The sequence below is a fragment of the Myiozetetes cayanensis genome, unplaced genomic scaffold (assembly GCF_022539395.1).
Source record: "Myiozetetes cayanensis isolate MyiCay16 unplaced genomic scaffold, myiCay2020 scf16, whole genome shotgun sequence".
Classification (NCBI taxonomy): domain Eukaryota; kingdom Metazoa; phylum Chordata; class Aves; order Passeriformes; family Tyrannidae; genus Myiozetetes; species Myiozetetes cayanensis.
This window is the reverse complement of record NW_026087270.1, coordinates 15,420,916-15,448,109: the sequence shown is the minus strand read 5'-3', so window position 1 is coordinate 15,448,109 and position 27,194 is coordinate 15,420,916. Positions and strand designations below refer to the sequence as shown.

The following is a 27,194-nucleotide window of genomic DNA, read 5'->3' as shown; positions in this document are numbered from 1 at the left end:
AAATTACGTGGTGAGGAAGGTGACTGATGCTTCCATTTTGATTTCATTCTGTGGTTCTGGTGGTTTATTGTCACTGTGCCAGAGATAGAATTTCAGTTCTCAATCCTGTCTTCAGCCCCATTTGCTACATATTTGTGTGTTTGTTGCTGTTTGAACCATTTTTGTGTGAATAGATTTAAATTGGGCCCCTGTGAAAACACAGGTCCTAAAGCATTACTTTTTCATAGTTTGAAGACACCTTTATGAAAGTCAAATGTCATCTGAATTTATTTTTTCAGTCCATCACTAATCCTTAGATGAGTGAAATACTGTGTTGTCCTTTTAAAACTGGGACTGACTGACTGAGTGTTCAACCACAGTTGCTTTTTGAGGTTTTGATTCCTATTGAAATGGTCCTTTTAATGTCATCTTTAATTTAATCAGATAATGTCATCAAAATAACATTTACTCTATTACTGCAAATTCACTGCATTATTAGCCAGTGTAACTAGACAAAAAAAGATAGTATGAACCCCCATGGAAATCTATCCTTCCAGGAAAAATGGATACAGTTCACAGAAGCTCTATATTTAATTTGCAATTTCAAAGCACTCTCTATGGAAAGATTTTATGATTCTGAAATAATTTAAAACCACTTTTCAATAGAACCTGTAGCACCCCCCAATTTAGTCTGATTTTTCAAATTATCATTCCTTTGCACAGTTTTAAAGTAAGTTGAATAAGACATTCAACACAGTCACAGAAATATTCTTTTAAGTCTACCACCCTTTAAAAGAGTGGATCTTGGATGAATATTGGTATCCATGAATTGAAAGTCAATTGACTTTCCCTTCTACAACAGTTGCATTAAGATTTGGTGTCATTTTATTTTTCGTTTTAGAATCCTATACTTGATGGGTTGTAGCATGTTTAAGATTTAGACAAATTTGAGAGTCCCTTTCTGTGACCTCTGCTGACAGCCTGAATTTTCAGCATTGCCAGCATTCTCTCTTCTAGATCCTTCTCATCAAAATCCCAGGACTTCTTTTCCCTATTTAAAATAATATGAATTATTCTTTGTAAAATATTCCATTACTGATGCAGAAATGTTTTGTACAGTGTGCTTTCTGTCATTCCCGACCAGAAATAATCTCTGATACTCAAAGAATTCCTGAAATGAGATGCAACTCTGCTGAATTTACTGGTAATTAGCAAAACTGAGGAATGCAGAAGGGAACAGCGAGCAGGAGCAATCACTGTTGCTTAGGAAGTAAGGGAAAATTGTTCTGCATTTAGTAGGAACAAACTTTTAAAAGTACATATTCAGTTGGTGATGTTGAAGAGGCACCTTCAAGTTATTGCATGTTTATGCAATGTGTCTGTTTAGTTTGCACCAGAATAGTATTAGAAATGTAAAACTGCAACAAAAAAAAAAGTACATCTGGTTATTTTAATCCTGTCTGGAAGAGAAGATTATTAAAATCTACTAAAACCGCATCATAGATTTCTGTCCCATTGCTTAGTGTTTGATAGGTTTAAGAAAGTATCTGAGTGTTTGACGTTATGTTAGAACTTTACGAGATTTATGAGTATTTCTCCTCTATTTTTTGTGTTTCTATTTGTTGCCATAAATTAGGAGACTTTGTCTTCTTAATTCAAGGTTTCTTCTCATCCTTTGAAATGCTGAATCCTGAAAATAAACGTACTGTCTTTTACTACCTACAACCCCTTGGCGAGAAATTCGATGTCCCAGGGATGTCTCCAGGGTTGTGATGATCCACAGTGTCACCTCTTGATGGCTCTGCTGATGCTTTTAATCTTTCCATCGTGAGCTGAGAGGAAGTGTGGATTTAGATTTGGGTTTTCGTGGCCCTGTAAAAATAAGACTTTATGTGGGGGGAAGGAAGAGTTTCTGTAGTGACAATAACCTTACTCCCAGTCATGCAGATGAAGGCATTGTCAGCTCCAGGGTTCAGTAGCCTCAGCTTCCACCTTTGAACACACACAGAAGGATTCTGTAAAAGTCACCACAGAAAACACAATAAAGCATTTCTCACTTTAAAAACCAACACTTGGAATTACACCAGAAAACAAATTAGCAAAGTCTCTGAGGTCCAGCTACTCGGATGTGCTGTATCAGAAATGCCACTTAGCAGTAACACAACTGACATTTCCATGTGGTTTCTTAAGATAACTTGATGTAAAACGTGTTGTGGCAGCAACCCATTATAGAGGTGAGCAATCATCCTCTTAAAGAGAGGAAAAAAAAAACCCAAAAAACTTATTTTTCACCAAAAAAACCCCTATTGCAGTTAACATGTTAAGGCTGAGCATAAAAATTCTGTCACGTAGAATTGTTCAGTGAGAACACCAGCACATAGGCTCTACCCCACTGCTCCTGTAGTATCTTCCCAGCTGGAATTTTCTTATGACATCGAGTTAGTTCTCTCCACCTTTAGAGTTATACACAAATATGAGGGTATAAAAAGGGAGCAAATTCTCCTGCTCAGAAAGGAAAATCATCTGGCCATCTATTAAGTGCTGTCACCTCTGCTGTCAAGTAGGAGGGGCTTTCCTGCCAAAAGAAACTGAAGATCATCTATATATGTAGAATGAGATGAACCTGATCACAACAGCAAGCTGGTATAAAATTTATGTTATACGTCAAGGAGAAGAGTAAATGTCTGAGGTTTGGTGGCCAGTATCAGTTACGGATTCCTCATCATTGCAAAACTTGTTTTTCCCTGATGATGTTCAAATCAATGTCAGTTCTGTACATGATGACATTCTAGTCCAGTAAAAGTAAGAAAACCCACAACATATAGTCTGCAAATTACATTTTTATCGAGTATGTGGCCTAAATGTGCTTATTTATGAAATAGAAAAACTCTTATTGTACCTTGGTAAAATTTACTTTCTAAAGTTCGTGGTTCAGATTAGCACATGAGTAACTGGCATGCAAATATTCCCCTGGCATGTAGCTATTCCATTCTGTCTCCTCCTGTCTCTTTTTTTTAAAAAATATTCTATTGCAGTAAAGAGTGAAAATTGTATTTCTTGATTCCTCTGCATGATGGTAAACTTCACCCTTTTACACTTGTGTTATTAAACCAGAAAATCACATAAATTCAAAATTAACCTAAATATCATCCCATTAGCATCACACAGTCGGTTGGACAAGTCATGCACCTCAGTTTGGGCAGATAGTTGGTGAGTTTGTGGATTTTTGGGTTTATGTGCTGAATATTCTTTAGGTGTCCTTTTATACATTGTATTCTGGTGCTCATCCAGTTTCTCACAACCTTATGGATTGATTCCTTTATATCTTTGTGGGTGAAAAGTAGTGGTTTTGCTAACGGCATTTGCCAGAAAAATATGGTTTGTTTTAGGTGTCTTTTTAGGAAAAGTTGATCTACTTTCCTCCATCTTTACAGCAAATAAATGCCAGGGAGTAGAAGCATAATATTTCTTTGTTACATTTGCAAAGTCTAAATAGGAGAAAAAATATACTGTATACTTAGTATTTGGGTGTTTCATCAAGTACAAGTATGCTTTTCTGGCATATTTAATAACTTAAAATTATATGATACACTGTAATGAAACCCATATGGCATAATGTCTGAAACCTGTCACATAACTCACTTCATCTTTTCAACTCTAATGTTTTAGCTTATCAGAATGGAAATGGTGTTCCCCCATTTCCTGCTAGTTGAGAATAAGCAGCATTTGCCTATTGCTGTATTAGTACAAATATACCAGAAATTTTTGGAAGCAGCTGGTGCAAAGGAAAAAAATTATCCCTGAGTGTGCAGAGAGGATCCAAGCCATTTTACTGTCCTTGCTTGGGTAAAGAGAAGTCACTTCTTTATTTAACTATTATTTCTCTTTTTCCAAATAAATATGAGCTGCTTCTAAATAGGATGATGATAGCAGGTGGTCTCTCAAGCAGAAATTATTTTCAAGCTGACAAGTATACTGAGCACAGTATAACTACATGTATTTCAGGAAAACATCATGCACGTCTGTTTAAGGATTCATTAACATGGTATAGATTAAACCCATTGAAGATGGCACAGATTGTTTCATTTTATTACATTCAATTGGATTGGATGTGTGCCATTTGCAAAGAGCAATATTACCACAAAAAAAAAGAAGTCTGGCACATTTGTCACATAATATTCCCCTATTGAGAATGAACTGTTTCCGAACATCAAAAGGTAAAAATCTGTTTTCCCCTCCCCCTCTGCCGTATTAACTGCAAGAAAATATGACTGCCTGTCTTGTTATGAGGTATTTGAGTAGCACATTTTCCGTGCCCGAAGTCGCCTCGTTTAGTCTAATGGGGAGACCTTTGCATTCTTCATGATGCCGGGATTTCAAGTTCATCAACCTGCTGACACGCTGCTTCTCCCAGACCTCAAAGCTCGTCCGACTTGTGCTGTCACACTCGGACATCTCAGTCCCCCAGAGCCCTCCCTGGGATCAGGGATCGGACGTGGGAGGAGAGGGGTGGCCACGTCCCCGGGAAAGGGGAGCCCTGGGTGAGCCACGAAGGCAGCCCCCTCTCCCAGATGAAGGGAAACAGCTGCTATTGAAGAGAGGATGGTCAGACAAAGAGCGAGATTTAAATTCATATAATGTTGCTGTTTATAACATGAATACTTTTAGACATCTGTTTAAAGTCTAGTGTTCTAAATGAGTGGGAGCCTTCCCAAGGCAGGGCTTATGAAGCTTTATCTGTTACACGAGGACTGTGGATTGTAAAGATATGTCTTAATCAGCTCTCGCCTGTGTCTTTTAATATTGAAGTCAGTGGCAAAACTCAAAAAAAAATATGGACATGGGAAACGATGCCATAGCCAATGAAAAAATAGATGGATTAAAGAAGTGTGTGTACATATTCTAAATATACATGTTATAAATACTCCTTTTCATTCCATACCCTTAAAAAGTCCTTGTAGTGTGGGCATGTGTGTGGAGGAACAGAACAAAAGCAAATTTGCTGTCATTGGCTCGTATCTAAACCTCCTATTTTAAATTAAATGGTAACAGAGTTGCAGCATAACATGTGTTGTATTTTTTACTTCTACTGGAGGATCCATTTTAAATGTAGTTTTTATACCACCCCTTTCGGATTAATCTATGTTATTTTTCAGGAGCTCAGCTTCACCCATATTTATACTTATTATTATTGTTGTTGTTGTGCTGGTTTATTTCACTTTGTGATTGAGGTAGGATTTAATTTTAATTAACAGGAAATTTAGAACAGGACCATTTATTAAATCTGTTCTATGAACTCAAGTCTAGCAGTCAGGATGGAGTAGCTTTTGTTTTTGTTATCAGTCAAGGTTACGGATTCTGTAACTAAATAATTGACAAAAAAATGTAGTCAGGGTGTGAAACATTTGATTCATACTGTAACTCTAGTGAGATGCACTGAAGAGTTAATTTATTTTATTTTACTTTTTTTAATTTTTTTTTTGTTGGTGCAGTTGGGACTCAGCTGTTGTTTCCTCTGGGATTAAACAGCTGTCAGCATTGTTAATGACATCAAATTCATGCATTAAAATTCTCTCATTCCTCTCCGTATAAAATGTGGATGTGGAAAGCACTGCCATATCCCCCTTTGTGAAGGAATGAAAATCCAAGGAAAGATAACAGCACTTATTACAAAACCACAGACCGGAGCTTCTGTTGATGGAATCTCGTAATGAGTAATTAAGCTACTTTGCAGAAGTCAGCGCTGTCACGTTTGCAATTGGGTATTTCCATTCCCCTGTGGATACAGCTGGGAAAAGACTACTAAGGTGATAAAAGAAGAAAAATAGAATTGTTCTAGAAATATCATCTTCATGAAGCTGGAGGTTTCAATGCAAAGTGGCTATGAAAAATTAGCCTACAGAAATAACCTGTCTGCTGTAAAAGACACTCCTTTAAAAATTCATAACTTATATCATCTGATAAACAAAAAACAATGAGGTTTTATTATCCTACGGTCTCACAAGGGTATGGCAATGGCAGGTTTATTTCTGGGATGGGGTGGTGGCTTTTCTTTTTTTTTTTCCCCTGAGCCTTTTGCTCTGTGCATGAAAGTTTTCAACTCTGAGTGTTCAGTTCTGAAAACATGTTATGGGAAGCATGTGGCCTTTGAGGGGAAATTATTTTTCCAGGGGAGAAAAGAATTGATAGAGACTTTTTATTCTTTTGCTGTAAAGTTCAAAACATTACTCATGCTTTTAAACTGATATATAATTCTTATGCCCCTAAGAACTCCAATTATTAAAAATAGACCTGAATTTTCACTAGTTTGAATGTCCCTATTCTCTTTTTAGTTCTTTTCTATGTTTTTTTATGGTTTGTTAAGCAATTAATTTACTCTTAACTTTCTTCTTTCAAGTGGCTTTGTTTTTTCAGAGGCAAAAAAAAAAATTAGGCAGAAAACATAGTTCTCTGGATGTCTTTATCCTGCTTCCAAGAAGTTGCTTTTGTGCAGAGGTACCCTAGATTTTTTTAATCTCCCCATATGTCAGCTGTTACAGTGAAATCAAATTAAATTAAGCCCAATGAAGAAACCAGCCTGTTAACAAAAGGAATTGATAAAGTAGTCATTCATTGAATTTGGTCAAATATACTGAAATACTTAGGAATAAAACAGTCAGTTGATTAACCAGCTTCCAGATCAGGTGGTGAATTATGACTATCTGATGAATCAAATAATTATAAATGTTAAGTGACTAATAGCTGGAATCTCTAAAACAAGCTATGCCTTCTTAAAAACTAGTTCAGTGAAAAGCTTGAGTTTATTTTTTCAAGGCCATGCATTTGGAAAAAACTCCAGTTTGTTACAAGAGCCATGGATGGAGATGAAGGCACAATTTATTTTGTTTTGTTGAAACATTAACAATGTAATAAGCACCCCACTGCATTAAATAATACGCATGAATGTGGTTAATATTGCACAAGTGGTTTGTTTAACGTCCTAGTTTTCAGTGAGATCCCTACACGAGTCCCAAATTCAGTCAAGTGTTACGCTGGTGGTGTCAAGTGTCTTTTTGTAGTTAATTTAATCATGGTTGGCCCAGAAATGGACCTGTGAAGCTCTGTGGTGGTAATTTATATGTCCTTCTTCATCATTACTGAAAATGTGCCCTTCTGGAACTAATGCTCCCTAGTTTTATCGTTAATGTGTAGTAATAACTTGTGAAAATATTTTTTTCCATTAGCTTATATTTTCAGAAGAGAAAAAGAAGACGTAAATTGGAAAAATATTCCTGTGTTTATGTGAACTGTAAGCAGGCCCTGCAGGTTCTGAAGCGTGTGGTGTTCCAGGAGGTGAAGGTGAAGGTGTGAAGCTGTGAGGGGGCACTTAGTCCTTTGGATAATTGTCTTGGAAAAGGAAGGGCTTGAAGGTGCACTCTGGGAATGGTGTCAGGAAGAAGTGCTTTAATTCTGGGAATACATAGATGATCCTTCCCTGTAGTCAGGGTGCTCTCCCCCAGATGTGTCACGGTGCCATCTTTTTAAAACCCTGGATGGAAGTTGATGGGGTACGGTAGGAAAATTTGACAGTAACATCTACAACCAAGAAACCATAAGGGATTGTAACCCAGGGGGTGAAGAAGAGGTTATGAGTGTTTCCCTTCCCCAGTACAGTTGAAGGTGTTCTCTGACCATGTTTCGGTACCTTTAAAAACTACCAGTTATAAAAAGTATTGTCAGCACAGTGGGGGTGCCATCCTGATCCAAGCAGCTGGGGGAGGAGGAAGCTGCTTGTGGATGTTGTGGTGCAAACGTGCTGGACAGTGCTAATAAGGATGCTGATGGTCTTTATCTCCCCCTGCAATTAAATTTTTCACAAGCTGGTGTCCTTCCTTGAGTAGCACAAGTGCTGAAGCCTCCTCGTCAGAATGATTTTGAGTAATGATTTGGGAAAGACCAGAAATCTCTGGAAATCATTCAATTTCTTTGTAGTCTTGAGGGGAGGGAGAGAAGAAAGCCAAATATGTCTTGATTGCCTAAATTGGTGAAATTCATGTCTAGACTTGAGGAAATTCCGAGTAGATATTTGTTTTGGCAGTAGAAAGACCTAGAACCCATTCTGCTCTGTAGGCAAGTAAAACACAAGTTTTATCCATAGTCTCTGTGACATATATGTGATGACACAGTCTCAGCCTTTTTGAAGTTGTTGACTTGAAGCCAAAGAGGTGCAAAATGAATAATTTGGGGTTGTATGCCACGTCAGATATAGGGAAATGACTTCCAAATGCTTTCACATCCAACCACCAAGCCCACAGGAAAAAGTCTCTAACAATCACACTTTATCAGACACATCCTATTAATTAGAGGAATAAGTCTAGGTAGAAAATATTCACAAATAGTTGAATAACTGTCAATTATTTCTTTTTTTCCTCCTACTTAGCAGGAACCTACGTGTGGGAGTATGCCCAATTTGAGTGTATGTATCTCTTCTTGGTGGATAATATAGCAGTTGCAAATCTTTCATTATCTCAAAGACCTGTATTGCTCTGAAAGATGTATATTTAAAAAGATGCTGGCAGTAACTGCCGCTGACAACCAGCCCTGTTTGAAATAGACTCCCTCCGTGGCACTGTGTAGGAAAGGCTCCGCACATTGATCTATGGATTTTTCATTTGCTTTCAAATAGTCCCCACTTGCGTGTCTGCAAAGAGTGAATAAGCAAAGTTTGAATCAGTTTGACTTTGGAAGCATGGTTCTGAGCAATTACCTGGGGAAAAATACACCTCCTTTTGACTAAATAGATCTGTCAGGAAGAGCCCGAGTACAGCGAGCCGCTCCTGGAATACATGTGTGCGCTGGTAAACCGGACCCAGCCAATTAAACATCAAAATGTTGGCTGCATTCAGTTCACAGGGAGACTTATGTAAGTTCATTTTCATAGCGTGTGTGTGTGTGTCTTTAGGCTTTAACTGACAGATTCCCACAGTGAATAGACTGGGGAGTTATCAATTATATGGTTAGCTGTGCGCTGCCATTGTATGCTCCGTGGCTTTCTGACAGAAGCAGGCAGGAAGCGAGGGAAGCGGAATAATTCTGGTTCAGCAAGGCTGTTAATATTTCAGTCTGGGAACCTCAAATCGTTGTGAAAAGATGGAGAAAATGGTCGTTTTCAGCCTGACCCGCTGCAGTGCCTTCTGCTAAGAGCATTTGAAACGCTGATGACTGTTTCACCCCAAAGTAGGAACCACAGTGTACCAAGATTGGGCATTTGGGGGGTTCAGTAATTTGTAGCCTAATATTAATTCAACTCATTCACCTCTAAGAGCACTCAATAACTTTTATCTAATTATCTCAATGTATTTTGCAGAGCAGTCAGTAGTATACACAAATCCATTTTAGATTTTTTAGAAAATAGCTGCTGCATCCATTTTTTAAATCATGTGCATGCTCCAAGCGTAGCTTTGAGTTGTTATGGGTGAGTCTGAGTGACTTTTATTACTGCTGTTTTCCATCCTCGTGTATGTCTATTTGGCAGGACGTTTATGTTCATTAAATGTTTGCAATTTCCACAGCAGCATGTCATGTACTGCTGCTGCCTGGCCATCACCGATGTGTTGCTTTGCTCCTGACAAGGAACCCATGCCTAGTCTTGTCAGGGTGGCCATCAAAGCCATTACACTTGTTAAGCAAACTAGGCAAGAACCCAAAGCACCAATTTCTGATGGATGGCCCCTGTATCTGTCACTTAATCTTTCCTCTCACTGTGGGCAACTCCTAGAATTCAAGGAAGATAAGTAAATCAGCCAAGTATAAGCAGACTGCAGCTACTCAGAAGTGTAATGCAAAGGTTTGGGGTGTGATGTCCAATGGATCCTCTTTGTGCAGTACCCTGTCTTCCCTCAGATCCCTCTGAAATGCTTTCAGACCCCCTGTTGTTACGCATTGCAATTTGGTTTTCTCGATGGACTTCTGGATGTACATCCATGGATTCGTTTCAATTTTCAGCTTAATTTTTTCAATAGCTTTTTTGCTATCTGTTAGTTTTTGTGGTTTGTTTGGGTTTTTTTTAGCTGACAGTGAAATCAGCCTACCTATCAAGTTGCTTGAGCAAAAAATAGTATAGGTTAAGCAAGTTCCAAGATTTCCAGGATTTCTGCTGTGCTTGTCTTCTAGAGCACTGTATGCCAGTATGAGTGCAGGCAATGAAGAGACTGCACCTTCAAACTGCTAAAACACAGCTGTGTCATTGAGTAGCCATATTCTTAGTACTATAAGTGTCAGCTATTTGTATTAAATAGGAAATCAGTACTTTCATCTGTAACCAGGTATCAGTCTCCTATAACAGAAGGACTCCCCTGTCTGAAGGGCTTAAGTCAGGCACTAACATTTAGATCCTGGCTGAGTTTATAAACTCCAAGGTTCCAGAATTGAAAACCTGTGATTACTCTGAAGACCTCCTCTCATGCTGACATTCTCAACTGGAACGTAAGGCTCCTGGGAACCTTGTAGAATTTTTGGCCATTAGACTTAAAACTAATCATGAATTGTCCCTAACCTCACATGGACCTGAACACTGGTTCTTCTACCAGTTTCTAATCATAATATTGAAAAAAAAAAAAGCATTCTTCCATTTTTCTGAGTTTATTTTACAACATCTCTTTGTAATGTTGCATGTGTTGTCAGAATGAGTCTGACTTGTGCATAATGCTAAAAGGAACACATAAAAGCAGTGTATGAAAAAACCACATAAGCGAGGAGGAGAACATCTAAAGGCAGGTCTTAATGTACAGAAATCTAATTATTGGTATCTAATGATTCGGCTCCACCAGCACATTGGAGGTGAACCAGCAAAAGTGCAGTTGTCAAGGTTTAGGTGGCAGATCTGTGCTTTTAGTGCTCTTATTCCAAGGTGCTCTTCTCTGTCAATTATATATTTAGATTATGTTTTTCTGGTGCTTTAAAAAGTATTATTAGATGTTTGGCTGCTTGCCTTTTCTGGAATTTTTGGTTGGTCCTCCCACCTCACTGCTGATAAATGTGGCAGAAGGACACAGTCTATTGATAGGAAAGGGAAAACCAGGTGGAAGAAGCTCAGGTTGCAGGATGGCCCAAGAAACACATCTTTGTTTGCTCCCATTTTAGGAAAATAATGCTTGGCATCATCATTACAGAGGCTGGAGTATTAATGACTCTCTTGTGTATCTCAGATTAAAGATTTGCCCAGGTTGTTAGTCCTCCACATCACATCACATCACATCACATTATGTCACAGTGTTTAGGATTCCCTACTCTTTGGGGGAATCTCATGGCTTCTGTAACCTCTACAACTCACAGCTGATAGCGAGAGCAGAGGGGGAAAAAAGTCTTTGGCTTCATAGCCCTCCATCTGGAGACCCACAAATAGGCTGGACTCACCACAGCAACTCACATCCTTTCATTTTTAGTTCATGGAAGGCCTTTCCTCTCATTAAGAGACACATCTCCCCAGAGTCACCCAATGAGGGGCTCCCTCACTGCCCATTTGCTCAAGACTTTTTTCTCTCCTCCGCCCCCTCACCCCCCCACCCCCTTCCTAATTTTTTAATATAAATGCACATTTCCCCCTCTTTTGGGGCAGCAATGCAACTTTTGTAGGAGAGCGGCGCATGCTCAAATGGCCCGTTTTCCAGGCGTTACATTTGATAATTTCCCCGAGATACCGGAGTTCCCTCCCAGCAACGAGTTAACGCGACAAAGGAAAATGGGTTTGTTTGCGGCAAGCGGAGGATAACGGCGCCCAAACTTTACTATTGGTGGCGGTGGAGGGGGCGAAAAGGGAGGCACGGAAAATTGCTTTTTATAATTAAAAAGGGAATCTCAGATGTTTTATATCTTGAATATTTACAATAAAACCTTCAAGTGCTTGTCAAGAGGGTAATGTGTCATTAGCAGGAGCCTTTGCCTCTCTTCTCCTCTCGGACATGACAGTGCAGCAGGATAAGAGAAGAGTAATTATAGTTCAGCAGGGCTGCCAGGTGTGATAAATGGGTAATCAGCACACAGGAGCCCCGGTCCTCAAAGGAGGACTATTACAGTGTTATCAGCTGCAGGCCCGCGTGTGCGGCAGCATCGCGCCGAGACCGACACGGGGCCCTGGGCTGCTCAATGCGGCTCCCGCCTGCCAACCCCGCGCCGGCTCCCGGCCCGTCAGCGCTCCTTTGTGCGGCTGCCACCGGCACGGTGGAGCTGCTGGAGAGGAAAGGAATAAAAGGGAGCAGCAGTGCTCCTCTCGCCTTCGCTTTTTTTTTTCTTTTTTTTTTTTTGCTAATATTTACATAAAACGTTGCTCTGCTCTCCAGGTGAGCAGGTGCCTCTGTGGCTTTCTGTGACAAGGTGATGCAGAAAGCCAGGTTCCCTGTCCGGGCTGTTTTATTCCCCCTTCCCGTGGCTTTGACCTCTGAGTGTTTGCTTCTGCTGCTGCCCCTTCGGGTTTAGCTTAGCCGCGCTGGGGCAGAGCGTTCTCTCACAAACAAACTTGAAGATAATCAGCTTCCCGGTGATCCCAAAGTCTCCTTAATGTTGGATCACACGTGCTGAACTGCAGCTCTGACCGCATCCTCCCCGTGCTGCTGCTCGGTGTGTGCTGGTGATGAGATTTATCTGTTTGTTATTGCTGGGAACGGTCGCGTATCAGAACTGAGCAAACCATTTGATTAAAATTAATCAAAACCCAATTCAACCAATCAGTGCAACATTGATCCTCCACTTATTTATTTCCTTTCAAGTTCAGTGCTACCAATGGCAGCACAGGCAATAGGAATATTTAAAATAATTCTTAAAAACAATTCTTGTGAAAAAGAGAAGGTGCTCTGCCTATAATAAATTGTTATTAAGGGAAAGGACATAATGTGCCTTGGAAAAACTGGAGGGCCAACACTTCTGATGCAAGGTTATTTTTACAATACTTGCATTTTTATCGGTTGATGTATTTTAACTGGAGCCCTGACAATAGTCACAAAAAATTATTACTCTGGCATGGAGCTACTTATCTGACAAATGCAATGCGAGTGGTCTTGTTCTTATCAATGAGATCAGATTTCAAAAAAAAAATGAGCACGAGGAATGAGGCGTTGCTTTGTGAACAGATAACCTTGCAGGCAAACTCGCAAACCTGAATAAAAGGATGTCTCTATGAAATAATCTGTGCATAAGTGCAATCAGGTCAGGCCGTAATAGACAGCGAGGGGGGTGGAATCAAAAGGGGGAAAAACTCATTTCATCACAGTTAATGGCAAGGAAAAGAAGGCAAGGAAGGACTTTCTTTGGAGCGGAGCTGTTGCGACAAAGACCAGGGCTTCAGCGTGTCATGCACCATTTGCTGTTGCACTAGCGCTCTTTTCAAGAGCTGTGAAGCCATTATTGTAATGTGAAAAAAAAGTAGAAAGAAATACTCCCTCCTGGTCACTGGAAGGGCAAATGAGGTGCAGGCTTTTTTTTTTTTTTTTTCTTTCTCTCTCCTCTTGTGTTTTGTTGTTTTGTTTTTTTTTTTCCCCCTACGCTATTTGTGCAGGGAGGTTTCTAGATTCCCCCTGGTAAAGCTCCACTGGGATGCAGGAAAGATCACAGTGCCCTTATAAAAAACACTTCTTGGCACTGTTTACCTTCTTTTGTGACTTTGTTGCCTGTGAAGGAGGATAGGAGTATCAGAGGTCCAACTGCAATGAACATTTTCCCCGGCTTTTGTCTTTGGAGAAGCAGAACCTTTAGAATATTCTCTAGTTGAAGTTTTACAGTGCATTTCTGTGGTTTGGGTTTTAAATTAAAAAGAAAAAAAAAATCTCAGTACATTCCTGTATGGTAAAGTTATCTAGTGGTGATAATAAATCCAATAGTCTGTGGATTTTGTGTGTTTTATTAAAAAGAGAAGAGAAAGAATCCTTTGTTCATTGGCATAATGCAATCCTGTCTCTGAACAGTTCTAATTTGCAAACCAAGTACTTTGTAAATTGTGGAAACCTGGTTATAACTTGAAGGCTGAATAAAATGGGTCATCTTATAACTGAAAGATAAATATAGATGTAAAATAGTGCCACAAATGTCTTTTAAGCAAGAAAAATAAATAAATAATGGGTTTCAGAACTGGCTTGTTCTTGTATAGTTTATGGGTAAAGCAAGATTACACATACAGCCCTGCAGCCGATTCCCAGGACTGCTAAAGTGTGAAGAACAGGAGTGACATTCTAGTCTTCAATAAATCACTATAAAAATGTTTATGAACCCTGCAATTTACTGTCTTTTAAATGCAAATTGAAAGGGGCATTGTCACAAGTGTAAAGGAGACCTGCAGTGGCCTAAAGGAATTATAAAATGTTGCAAAAGGCTTCTGAAATTGTGTGATCTTAAATGGTTCTATTTTAAAAAATGATTTCCCATTTATACTTCTGTGACAGCTTTGTTAATTTATTAAAGAGATCTCTGTGAATTGCAGGGAGGTGTTTATGAGCACTATGCCTCACAGAAGCTGTTCACAGAGGCTTGCAGGGAGCTGCAATTTAATTTGGCAGGCACTGGAGGGAAGTTTGCTCTTCACCTACAGGTAATATGGAAGGCCATGGGGGTTCAAAAATGTGGGGAGCAGTGGTCTTGTCTGACAAAATACTGGTAAAGTAGCAAAGAGTTCCCTCCTCTTCCCAGCTCTTCCGTGCAGTGAAAATTCCCGTGAAATTCCTAAAGAGCACAAACGTACTGGATGACCAGCTCGGCATCACTCAGTCCACCACGCAGGAAGTCAAGGCAAGGCAGGCACTTGGGGATGTGGTTTGGTGGTGAACATGGTGGGTTGATGGTTCGACTTGATGGTCTTAATAGTTTTTTTCCAACATTACTGATTCTACGCTTCTGAGTCCAAATTGACTGAAGAGTGAATGATCTTTTCTGTGCTGTAGCTGTGCATTCTCCAGTGGAAATAAACTTATTTCCACTTAACGCATTTATAATTTTATCTAGAAAATGCTCCTTTTTATGGAAGCAGATTTAATCCCTATAAATTAGGCATTAGAAAAGGAGTTTTCATCAGTTGGATTGGTAGCAAGTTTTTTTTTGTTCTGTTGATGGGTAAATTTTGAGGGTTTGTTGGTTTGTTTGTTTTTGTTTTTTGTTTGTTTGTGGGGTTTTGGGGTTTTTTTGAGCTAAAAGCCATGATTTCTGCATTTGGACAATGTCTTTGCCATGAAATTTGATTTTTTTTTAAAAAAATAAAGTTTTCAATGAGACAGTATGGGATATGAATGTGTACAGTTGGAACACTGTAATGGCTTGCATAGCTTAGAATCCTCCACAGGATACTTCATCACCTCTGTTTAATTTAATGACATAAATAACCACAATGGACTCACCATATTCATACTGTGTGTGAGGGGGAATGTAAGTGTATCTGGCAGCAGATGATGCTGCTTCTCCTGGTTTTCAAATCTTTGTACTCCTTAAGAAAAAAAGTCATGGTATTTGATTTCTGGCAACTCTTAATTTAAATATTCTGCTTTGGCACTGGTTGATTATTTAGCTGTCAGAAATGGTTGGAGAATGGGCTGTCAGGATCCAAAGTCTGTAGAACATCTGCTTGTCTGGCCTGGGCAGCTTCTCAGTATACACATGGTGGAGGATCTTTGGAACCAAAACTACGTAAATAAATTAATTTTGAGGGTGTGGGTATTTGCATGACTCTTCCCATGGAAAATGATATTGCTTGGCTCTATCACACTGCAGACTTTCTAACCCCTAAATAGGAGCAGTCATAGTTTACAACTCAATAGCACCCTGAATGTCTTGCTGTTCATTTTCATAGAATTGTAGAATGAGATGGGTTTGAAAGGACCTTATGGCCTGTATGTAACACTAGTTCCTAGCTGAGCACTGGCATTGAGCAAGGAGAGTGGAGGTCTATTAACAATTCTCATGCCCAAAACCAAACAGAAGGAAGATTCAGAGCACAGGCTATCCTGTTTCCTCTCATTTTCCCCCTAAGATGAGCAAAGGTTGCTAAAACAATGCTGATAATGAGGTTTGACCCTCTCATTACCCTCAACCTCTGCCTACAAACCATCTGCACTGAAAATCCCTGAACTCCACCCAAGGGGTTTGAACTTGGAAACTGTTAACCTTCCAAATATGATGTAGTTTCTGGCATTATTTGCTTCCTAGCCTTTATAATTTTCTGATCTTTTAATGTGCAACGGCACTTGGTCTCAAACACAACAATCTGCCAGCACCAAGCCATCACCCCTTCCTCCTGGATTCCTATTTCCCCTTCCTCTCCTGGCTGCCCAGGGGTACAAAAAGGCAGTGCCCAGTGCATTTATGGATGGTGTTTGCTTTGCTAATATCAAGCACTACATAAATGACACCTGGGCTATGAATGGGTTTGTGAGATCTGGGAGCAGCCAGGGATTTAGGGACAGACTGTCCTAACATCTCTGTCAGTATATGCTTGGATGGAATGATCCTAAGCACAGTCCTCAAAAAAAGCTGTTTCAGAAGTATAGTCCCTGTTGTGGCATTCCTACCAGGATAACATATTTGCTTTGTTAAGTTATTCCAAGTCTTTGGGACTGTGCATTCAAAAATCTGAGCAAAATGGCCTTTGCCTTTGAAGGTGCTCAAGCCCATTTTTGCAGGTGTAGGTTGAAAACATGCTTCTATTTGCTGTCTGTGGATGTGTATGAGTTCCTGGCATCTGTCATCAGTATAGGGATTTGCCCCTCTGTCCTTGGGCAGGATTTTCCCTTCTGCTATAAATTTGCAGAGTACTGTGCATCATTTCCCTCCTGGCTGCCACCCTGTGCCTCATAAGTGATTGTACTCCGGTGGGGAAGTGATTTGTATGTATATTTTTATAAAACACTTTGGGGATCCTTGGGGAAGAAAGTTGTTATATAAATGTATTTCCCAGGGGAAAGTAGTGGAAATCTCATTACTTGGAACATACAGCGTATTTAAAAGTAGGTTTGACAAAACACTAGAAAATAAAGGAAACAATCCTGAACTGGCACTGGGATGGTCTAAATGATCTAGCAGATATTTTCCATCTCTGAAGTTTGTCTCATGATTTTATTTAGTGCATTGGAAAAAGGGCATGAGGAATGCTAAAGCCAGGCACATATAAAATATCCTTCAGGAACACTGTGGCTTATTTTAATATAACCTTTAGCAAAATACTGTGGTTTGCTTACTTGCTGATTTATTTTAGGTAGTTCAAAATATTTCTATTAGTGATCTCTTTGAAATACTTTAGGTGGTGCAATGGATTTGTAGCAAAACACAGCATGTAACTTGAGTGTACTCTCTGAAGCCAGGTATTTGGTGCCAAGCAAAATTTGTACGTGTAGCTTCTGTTTTAAGCAATTATATGGTGTGTAATACACAGTAGAGAAATTAAGGGGAAGTACATTTTGCCCTAAGGGAGTACTGTAGCTGTTGGATTTATTTTAAACAAGTTTTGCCCCTCACACAATAAGGTTCCTGTAATAAATCACTTATGTAATCATCTACAGTATATTAGCAAAAATTAAAAAGAAAAAAAAAGAAAAAAGGAAAAGAAAGGAAATGCCATCTGGAAACAAATGGTAAAGCAAAGGTGTGCTATAGCAAGAAAGCATACTTACCTGCTTGGAGGGAGGTGGTTAAAGAGAAGCTGAGGAGCTGTAACAAATAGAGGCTGTTCTGTAGCTGGACGCAGCATAATGACTTCACTGCAGTAAACTGCTTATGTAATAAACTGCATGGGTGTCACTGGAGAGTAACCAAAACCATCCATCTGAACTGCTTCCCAGCTTACTTAAATTAATAGTGATCTTCTCTCTGAAGGGAAAAATTGAAAAAATACATCAAGAAAACCCATGCAGAGATGTTATGAAATAAAACTAGTGCGGTCATTAAAGGAAAGGCATTCTTGAGCGTGGAGAAAGGATTGAGTTCTGATGCTTCAGCCTTCAGAAGTTGGTTATCAGTCTTCAGCCAAATTATTCTAGCTGCTATTTACTAGTGAAATAAGAAGTGTAGAGTGAGTAAGAGTCTTTCCTAATTGACGTATAAATTGGCCAAATGGTTTTCAAGACCATTTATTTTTAAGAAGTCCTGTTTTGACTGCCATAGCTAAGATATAGTTTTGTATTCCTTTATAAGATATAGTAAAGTGACAGCTACAACCAATCTAGCTGCATCACTGTGCAATGTGTCAGCTCCTTTCAACAGACCTGATTTCCAGAATAACCTTTTCCCCCAGACATTTGTTTTCCTTTGATGCCAGTGATAAGACCCAAAGGGATTTCGTTCAGAATGCTTGTGAATTCCAGCTTTGGGAAGCCATAAAAAAAAGGGAGAAAGAGTGGCAAATCTCAAAAACAAATAAACTGAAATGTAAATTCCAGTTTGTCATTTGCAAACTCTTTTTAAGAACTGGTAGCAAATTTTGAAAGAGGAATTAAACAGATAGGCAAACATGGTAATTTTCAGTAGTGCCTTTTTTTAATCAAATAATTTGCTACTTGTTCATGAATGTCCACTCTTTCTACTCTGTATCATGTAGTTTCTGTTCATACCTAGTATGCAGAGGAATAATTTACCACTGAACCTCTTGCAGGGTATCAGCCTTGCTTACAGATCGGTTCTTCCTTGTCCCCTTGCTCTGTGTGGCCATTTATTTGTCATGTGATATTTAGAAAGTTTCTTAACCTCCTCTTTTGCCCTTATTTCCCCACTTTAAAAAACCAACCAACAACCAACTAACCCAAACAAACAAACAAAACCCTGACAAAACCAACAAACCGGCTTTTAATATTTGTTAGTGTTTGCATACTGGCATTGGTAAAATACTTCCAGATCAGGGTGGGATCAGCTTCCCAAGTGATACGGGTTTTGAAATAGTTGGTGCTTCCTCTATGAAATCAAAATTGGCATATAACATGGGATCAGCCTTAAAATTATAGTCTCTGGTTTGTTCCCGTGCTCACTGAGCACCCGGGAGTTCAGTCCTTCCCACAACTAGTTGTTTTCCAGTGGGGAGTCCCTCTACACCACCTCCTTCTCCTTCTGTGATGTCTGGTGGCTTTCCTTTCATTCACTTCTTTAATGCTGGAAAAAATATGCAATAAAAAAAGAGAAAAAGTGTCCTCCACAGATCTCAATAGATGTGTTAAAACAGCTGTGAAGAAGCCTTATCAATGGTATGTTTTAAGGATATGTTTGGTTTTGTTTCTTTTTTTGGTCAGAGCTTATTGTGTTTAGGTCTGCCTCAAAGATGAGACTCTATGTTTTAATATTTTTTGTGCTCTAAACATAGAAAACCAGATTGATTATTTCTTTATACATTTACTGAGTCTCAGATTGCTGCTTTTATGGTTTTAGAGAAGTGCTAGTGATAAGTTATGTATTTTTACATGTAGTCTCCACTTGTTCTCAGCATTTTGGTTTGAGTCATTCTCTTTTTCTAACAGATGGTTTGGATGTGGTCATTATTTCCTGTAGTTTAGCTGAAAATTTCATATTTATTCTATGAGGGACAAGTGACACTTGATGATGAGTACAGAAGAGGCTCAGAGATTTTTAAGCAATGAAGGTAGGCTTGCAGAACTGTATTGTATTTAGTGGTCATAAAACAAAATACTTGCATCATTTGGAATTAAATGTATAATGAATACTAGAAATATTGTGTGTAAAATCATTCTAATGCAGAATTTAATCTTTGTGTTTTCCCGTTTCTATGAAGTAGGGTTTATCTGCTCTCATCTGCTCCTCTTTTTGCTCTGTTACAGCAGACACTGATGACTTGGCAGTAAAATAATATTTTAGACATACTGTCTCTTTCAAAAGGTGTTTTTTAAAGATCATAAAAATTTAAATAAAAACAAATGTGTGAGAGATACTAAGACTTTCCCTGTTCCTTTAGTTTTTTTTTTTCTCTGATCTTTTTCATAACCTATGCTTTCCTGTACCAAAGTCTTTTTTTTTCTGAGGGTGTGATCTGTATCCCAGGCCAAGCAGAGCATTCCCTAACCCTCATCTAATATTTACCCACACATTGCATTGCAGAGTGTGAAGACCATTTCAGGATTTAATTTTTTTTAAACACCACATAAAAACTGTTGCATCCATGCAATTCAGTTATGACAAGTTGTGAGGTTTCAATAATAAGCTGTATTATGAAGCAGGCAACAAAACAATTGGTAGGTCCTACTTTGTCTGAGTCAGGGAGAGAAGGTATGGAATAGAATTGCCTTCCCCATGGAAGACATTTCAGCTTCCTTCCTCCCTCACCCTCTACTCTGTAAAACTCAACCCCCTGTGAGGAATTCAAATCTTCTATGAGCATGGCAAGGACATTATGGAGACCAGGCAGCATATTTGCATATTCTCATAACCATAAACATATATTTTTTTCCATTTGTGCCGTGATGTTCTCCATTCATATTCTAAGTGGCAAAAGCTTTTAGCTCCGATTGGGCCAGTCCTCAGTGGACAAGAACCGAGTGTGTCACATGGCATTTATTAATCTAAAAAAGTTGTCTTTCAAAACATATCTAAAAACATATGGGAGTTATGCGAAGCAAAGCAATTGCAAGTTCATTTGTTATTTCAACCAGCTCATTCCTTATGATTTCAGTTGTATAATAGATGGGGAACTGTTTGCTGGTTGTTTGTTGTCATATATTTTTCATTCGGTTCTGTGGGTTAAGGAAAGGAAAGGTTTAACTGTACCCTTCTCAGAGGAGTGGATGATGCTACATGATATGTAGGGTTTTCTCCTTCCCTCCTCATTCTTTTGTCAGATGGCACGTGGAGTGCTTTTCAGGCAGTAATTTAGAGACTGTCAGCTCTGCAGTGGTCACTGGGGATGAGGTGATCCTCTGAGGTGCTGCTCTTAGCCTTTGGGCTTCCAGGCTGGTAAAGGTGTAGTTCTCTACCTGGGAAAGCATTTGAAGGGTTAGTGAATCATTGGCCATGTCAGGCATGAGAGGTTTTTCATCAGCTTCCTCAGTAATCCTTTACCAGCAATTGCCCTGTGATGGCTCTTTACATTAACTACTCCTGCGATGGATTTATGAAGTATTATTTGTACAAGAGAAGACATTTATTCTATAACAGTTGAATATACACATTTCTCCAAAGTCTGTTATATCAGTGCTCCCTAAGGAGGGAAGATACATCACAGATTTGTTGCTTGTCATTTTTAGTTTTGGCTTGTCCTGTGCCTTTTGTTTATGTGCCATCAACAACCTTTTCCATGTTGAATAGCATGAGTACGTTTTTAAGCTGAGCACTAAGCTGTGGTTCATGTGGATTGCTTCCCTACCTACAGCAAAAATGTTCCTACCTGATGACAGAGATGCTCTTCCTACTTCTGAGTGTCAGGAGGGAAAAAAAATTAGAGATATGATTGAGTTGGTAGCTGTGCAAAGAATAACAACACAGTTGCATGCCTTTGGAGATCTGTTAGTATCAGGTACCAGAAGTTTTGCACAGGACAAAGTATTTGACCTTGATGATGTATGTACCTAGTGATGTGCTGTAGATTTGCTGTGGCAAAGCTATATTTTCATGTAAATTTTCTCTGTATGACTAAAAAGAAGTGGTACAAAGATATGAAGTACATATATTTTAACCTTGTAATCCTTTTTTCATTACTGCCATTACCTTTAATTTAAAATAATGCAGGTCAATATGATGGATTGAGTGGCTTATTAATTATATTCTTTGCACCAGGAAAGAACTCAGGAGGTCAGGCTTATTAAATGGGTAGAGAATGAGAGAAGCTCACTTGGGGCTGGTTCTGAAATGGGAGTTGAGTGGACTGTATATTGGTAGAAAATGTGTGCAGGGGAGGGATGAGAGCTCTCTTCATGTGGCACCCCACTGCCTTTCCACCAGAGCTGGTGGGGACCAGAGGAGGAGAGTGGGGTACAGGCACATCTATGACCCACCATGTATTAGGAATTGTAACACTTCCTGCTCCAGCTTCTGTAGTAATTGCAGAATAATCACACACCAGCCCTATGGGTTGAAGTGGAAGTATACTTTTTTTTTTCCTTCCATGAAGAAATTCTAGTTAGTTGGATTTTGTGTAGGAGGGATGTAATTATCACCTCATCTGTGAATCCGGTCAGGATTATTTTTACTTTCTCAGTTGTGTCTCTCGGAAAAATGAGAATAGGATAAAATGGTAAATTAACAGTTTATATCCTGGTTTATAGTGGTTGGATTTTTGGTAAATGTTTTGGATTTAGGGTTGGGGGTTTTTTTTGTACACAGAAGAGTGTGATGTGCATCATTCTTGTCTGACATGTTTTGCTGTAGGCAGTAAAGTTGAGCTGACAGTTCAGTGGCTTTTATTAGGAATACCTGGTCAGAAATATCTATTGCATGCTCTAGGATGGCTTCTTTTAAAAAAGAATAAATACGAAAAAAGTAGCTTGATATATCATATTCTTGCCACCCCATCTGACGTGCCATTGAGTTGACTTTGCTGGGAGATATCCCATGTTTCATCCCTTTGCAGTTTTCAGAGCCATGTTTGAGGCAGCTCAGATGTTTCACTGCCTTTTTATTTATTTTAAAAGGGTGTCGAAAATCCCTTATTTTTTTCCACATATTTCTTTTTCCTTTTAAAGGAATGTCAGAAACACCATATTTCCCATACACGCTCTGAACCTGTGGCCCAGGGTGGCCTCCCATATCTCTGTGCCTGATAATCTGTCAGCTGTGCTCTGGTAACGTGGATGGTTTAAGGCATGAACAGCCATCCATTAAAAGGGGAACTGAGCTGCTCAAGTTTGCATTTTTAAGTCATGCTCTGAATCAGACCAAGAGCAAACCGAAGCTTGAAAATAGCTGAAGGAAACCTTGGGAGCTACATACCCAAACAGCAGGTGTCATGAAGCAGCAAACAAACTTACAGCCCAGTTCTTCAAAAGTTGTCCAGGGAGTCCCGTTTCACCACTTCATGGTTGAATGTATAAAATGTGGAGAACAGCAGCTGTGCAAAGAAAAATAACAACCTGGTAATCAGGCTCCTGTTGGCATTAAATAGTCGTGAGAGTCCAGTGATCCAGGGTATTATAACTACTGTGTAACATGAAATATCCCCCAGTGGCAACATAAAATTCCTCCCATCTTTAGGAAGGTCATAGGGGAGAGCTCTCCCCATCTTCTGATGAGATCCAGTACCATTATTATCTTTTTTAGTCCTAATACATAGAGAGTTATACACTCCTGTATTACCTAGGCATCTGTGCCTACATGGCTAAATTAGTTCTTAAGAGTTTGGTTGCCATTTATATATAATATTTACATACATAGCTGAGCATTTATGACAACAAAACAGGCAGTTAAAGGACTGACATTCTTCAAAGCCTTTATTGACCAACGTATCATCTCTTCTGTCTTGACATAGTGCAGGCTTCCTAGTGATGCTCACAACAAAATTACTTTGAAAGGATGCAGCTTAAAATTGCCTCGTGGCTGATATCTTCATTTTTGTTTTTATTTTGTTTTTCTATGCTACAATATAGCATTCATAAAACTTACACTGTGAGTAATCTAAATATTTGTGGAAATTAGTGTCTGTAACTACCTTTGAGCTGGGATGGCCCTGTTTCTTCTCTCATTACCCTGAAATTTGGTCTTTGGTGCAAAATATGCATTACAACATCACAAAAGGAGTGGAAGAGTAAGAATGGTTTTGGACTGAAGTCTCCAACTTGATCATTTCCAGGACTCTGGCAAAAAGCACAAGCTGGGCTAAAGAGTGAGTAATCATATCAGGAGAAAAAACCCAGCTTTACACTTTATGGAATTGGAAGGGCCCTGTTACATCTTGCTCGAGTTCTGTCATGTGAATATCTCTATTCCACTTCAGTTGCCTCACTCTGTCAGGCTCTTGAGTTACAAAGCAATGAAACCACCTAAGAGAGGCTTGGAATCACTTCTTTCAAATGATACAAAACTAATCTTTAAATCTACCAGGAGGGGTTTTTTTTTCTTCATTTATTTTTTTTTCATATTTTAGCTCCTAAATTCCTGTCACAGTGGAACTGAGGAAGAAAAAGCAAGATGGTTATCAGAATTGTGTGATATTAACTTCCATTACTTCACAACCTGCTGTGAGCAGAAATGCTTAGATGTAAAAGCAAACAGAAATCCCTGCCAAGAGGGAAGGTGTTCCAAATACATGGGGTGGGGTTAACATCAGAAAAAGTGCCAGTTTGGAGGAGGGGGGGGAAACTGTGTGTAGGTTGTGCCATAATGAATGGTTATTTTTCTGCAAGTCACTTTGTACAAAATGAAAATATTTTCCATCTAGAAGTAATTGCAAAAAAAAAAAGCCAAAAAACCCCAAACCCCAATTCTTTTCCTCTCCACTTGAAGATCAAGATTTTTATCCAGGGAGCATACTTTCACTTGATAAAACACAAGCACCTCATAGGCAAGACACCTGATACCAAGCACCTATTGTCTTTAAAATACTTAAAGTGTAAGTATTCAGGGCTGTTGAAAGCAGTGTCCTTGTTCATTCAGTAAGCAATATGATATATTGCTGTATTTGTTTCAAAAGAGAGCTTTCAGGAGAGCTCACATGACATAAATATACATATGGGTCTCATACAGATACACCTGTAAGCACTCATTGGAAATGCTGAAATTCTTGGAACCAAGGAGGGAAGATTTCCTTCCACTGACAGATGGGCTGACTCAATTGTAGGTCTCAGGACTTTTGTGTCAGGGCTGGAGGTTTCCTCCTCCTTAACTAAAAAATGTGCTTCAAATTGGAGAAGAGCCAACCTGAGAATATTAGAAGAGCAGAGAAAAAAAGTTAATGACAAAAGAGAAGGAAAAACCTCAGCCCTATAAGTAAATGCCAGTTACCCTGCACAGAAGACACTATTAACTTTGGGAAGTTGGAGGAGAGAAAATTTTTAACCTTTTAATAACAGAACACAAGAGTGTGGACCTTCATACCATCCATTTAATTCAGGAGATCTTGGAAAATGTATTCTAAAATGTACTATTTAACACTGAAGGGAAATTATAAAAAATAGTGCAAAAAAGGTAAAATAGAATGCTGCTTAAAAATGTATTGTGTTATACTTCCATATAAATGTTATACTGGAAAATCTTTGAGAGAGGTAGCCTGCCCTTTAAACCTTTAGGCATTTATGGCCTTAATTATGCTTTTCACCAAGATTTTGCATATTTAATATTTCCTTTTAGAGCTTTCAAGAGTCTCAGTTATTAATTCCACTGAGGATTTATAGGTCTTCTGAATATCCCTTAAGTATAAAGATTGTAGACTCATCAAATAGTGTTTTCTTCCTTTAAATTTTTATGATTTCTATATCAAACAGGCAACTGCAGTTTTAGACTTGAAATTGCAATATTTATTGCTTGAGGTTCTCTCTGTCTTTCCAAACAAAAGCAATTCCTCCATTTCTGCACTGAAATCTCTATCTTCAGATGTGGTTACAGAGTGCAGACAAACAAGCTCCAATTCACGAGAACAGGCAGTTACTTTTCATACTGCATGGCCAAAACAATAGCCTCTCACCTAAAGATGCTATTTATAAAGTGAACTACCTGAGATGGAGAACAGTGTTAACCAGAAGCCTATGAATAAGTCATGGAGCCTAATTTTCCGTTATTACAGCCATTGTTTAAAAATGCATGTCTAGCTGGGACTTCGTAATGATTTTGTATTACTTAAAAAAACTAGTACATTTTTTTCTCCTCCTCAGTTATTTTGTTCCTCCTTCATTAACTTTGCTCTCCTCTCCTGTTTGTAGGGCTTCTGAAACTCAATCAGACAAAAAAAAAAGAAAAGAAAAAAAGAAAACAAAAGGATTTTTTTTTTTTTAAATTGCCCCTGAGACTATCAATGCTTTAGATATTTTTATGCTTCTTTCTTCAAATGCTTTCACCATGTTATGCCTTGGCATCCGTAGCAAAACCCATTAGCTGTGACAGGTTAAGATGCCTCTGCAGGGCTTCACCACAAAGGAGCTGAGTGAGTGCCAACCATTCTTCCTTACAACGTGCCACACCATCTCTCCAAAGAAGGCCAAATCTGTAACTCTGCCCTTTACTCTTCAGTCCTTGTGGGAGGAAGCTGCTCTGAGAATATTCTCAGTTGCTTGGTAGAGTGTTTTCCAGTCCTGGCTATACCATGGTTTCAGTTCATTAACTGATAGGCAACAAGGACATTCCTCAGACACTCAGCAGATCTTTTGTCTGCAGCACATTGTTATAGGTTTAGAGAGTGCTGTTGATAGGAGACACAATATACTGATTAAATTGAATTTCACTGACTGTGGAAACTCCACAATCAATATGAGCCAACCTGTACTTGCATATTGTTGTCCTACTGTCCAGGTAGCAAACCAACCCTCTCCAGCATTTATAAGTGGTCCCCAAACCTACCTGACCTCTTGCCAGATGTTGCCACGTAGTGCACAGTGGGATTCATATTCCAGATCCTGCATGAGGATTATGCCTGAACCGAGTCCATTAGTGGCATGAATATTATCCTCACTTTAAAGAGGGGGTCACATGAAGGCATAGGGAAACTAAGTGTTTATAGGGAAACACGGACAGAGCTGGAAATAGAATAGGTTCAGCCTTCCTGAATCCCCATTCAGTTCCCTTACCCATCTTTGTTCTCAGGCTTCTTGTTTTGAATGTCTCCTATCAAAGGCTTTTTTAAAATTTCATTGCAGTGAATATTCATGATTAGAATAACTGATTGCAGAGACTTGGTTCCCACTTCTGTGTTTCCTTCTTGTGGCTCTGAGCATCTGCTTGCAGAGGCCTTTGCTCACTCCTGCTGTTGCTCCTCTGCAGAGAGCCAAGGCTTTAGGTTGGAAATTCAGTGCAGCTACATCCTGCTCTGGATGATGGTGCCCCTGGAAGTGCCAGCTGCTGCTGGAAAGATGTGATCTCAGTCAAGTTTGAAAAGCATCAAACTTACCACTTTTTCCTAGTGTACTCCATTCCCTGAATAACTAGGAAAGCTAATTAACATGAGATAGCAAATGAATTGCTCTGTCTGCCAGTTCGGCCATGCCGAGTCCTCTTGAACATTTTCTTTGCTTCCATCCACCACAATAAATTCAGATTAGGTATTGAAACATCCAGTTGAAGAATATCCTTGCTTTTAGTGTTGTATAACTTACATTCTGACACATCATCTACAGGTTTCAGTACAGGCCACCCCA

General features: G+C 39.1%; 1 protein-coding gene and 1 long non-coding RNA gene across 9 annotated transcripts in view; one reads left to right on the top strand and one right to left on the bottom strand.

Moving 5' to 3' along the window:
• The window catches only part of LOC126637792 (uncharacterized), a 49,382-nt gene extending 31,671 nt beyond the window's left edge, over positions 1 to 17,711 (bottom strand). For 3 of the 8 annotated variants that reach the window (XR_007628430.1, XR_007628429.1, XR_007628433.1), the window contains exon 1: positions 1,699 to 11,424. This is a non-coding gene — a long non-coding RNA (uncharacterized LOC126637792). Of the gene's footprint in view, positions 1 to 1,685; positions 11,425 to 17,597 lie in introns of those variants that run through there. The other 5 variants (XR_007628435.1, XR_007628436.1, XR_007628432.1 and 2 more) reach the window with 5 other exon arrangements.
• Positions 1 to 27,194, top strand: part of WWOX (WW domain containing oxidoreductase) — a 472,482-nt gene that overhangs the window by 342,221 nt on the left and 103,067 nt on the right. The gene's annotated exons all lie outside the window — the stretch shown is intronic.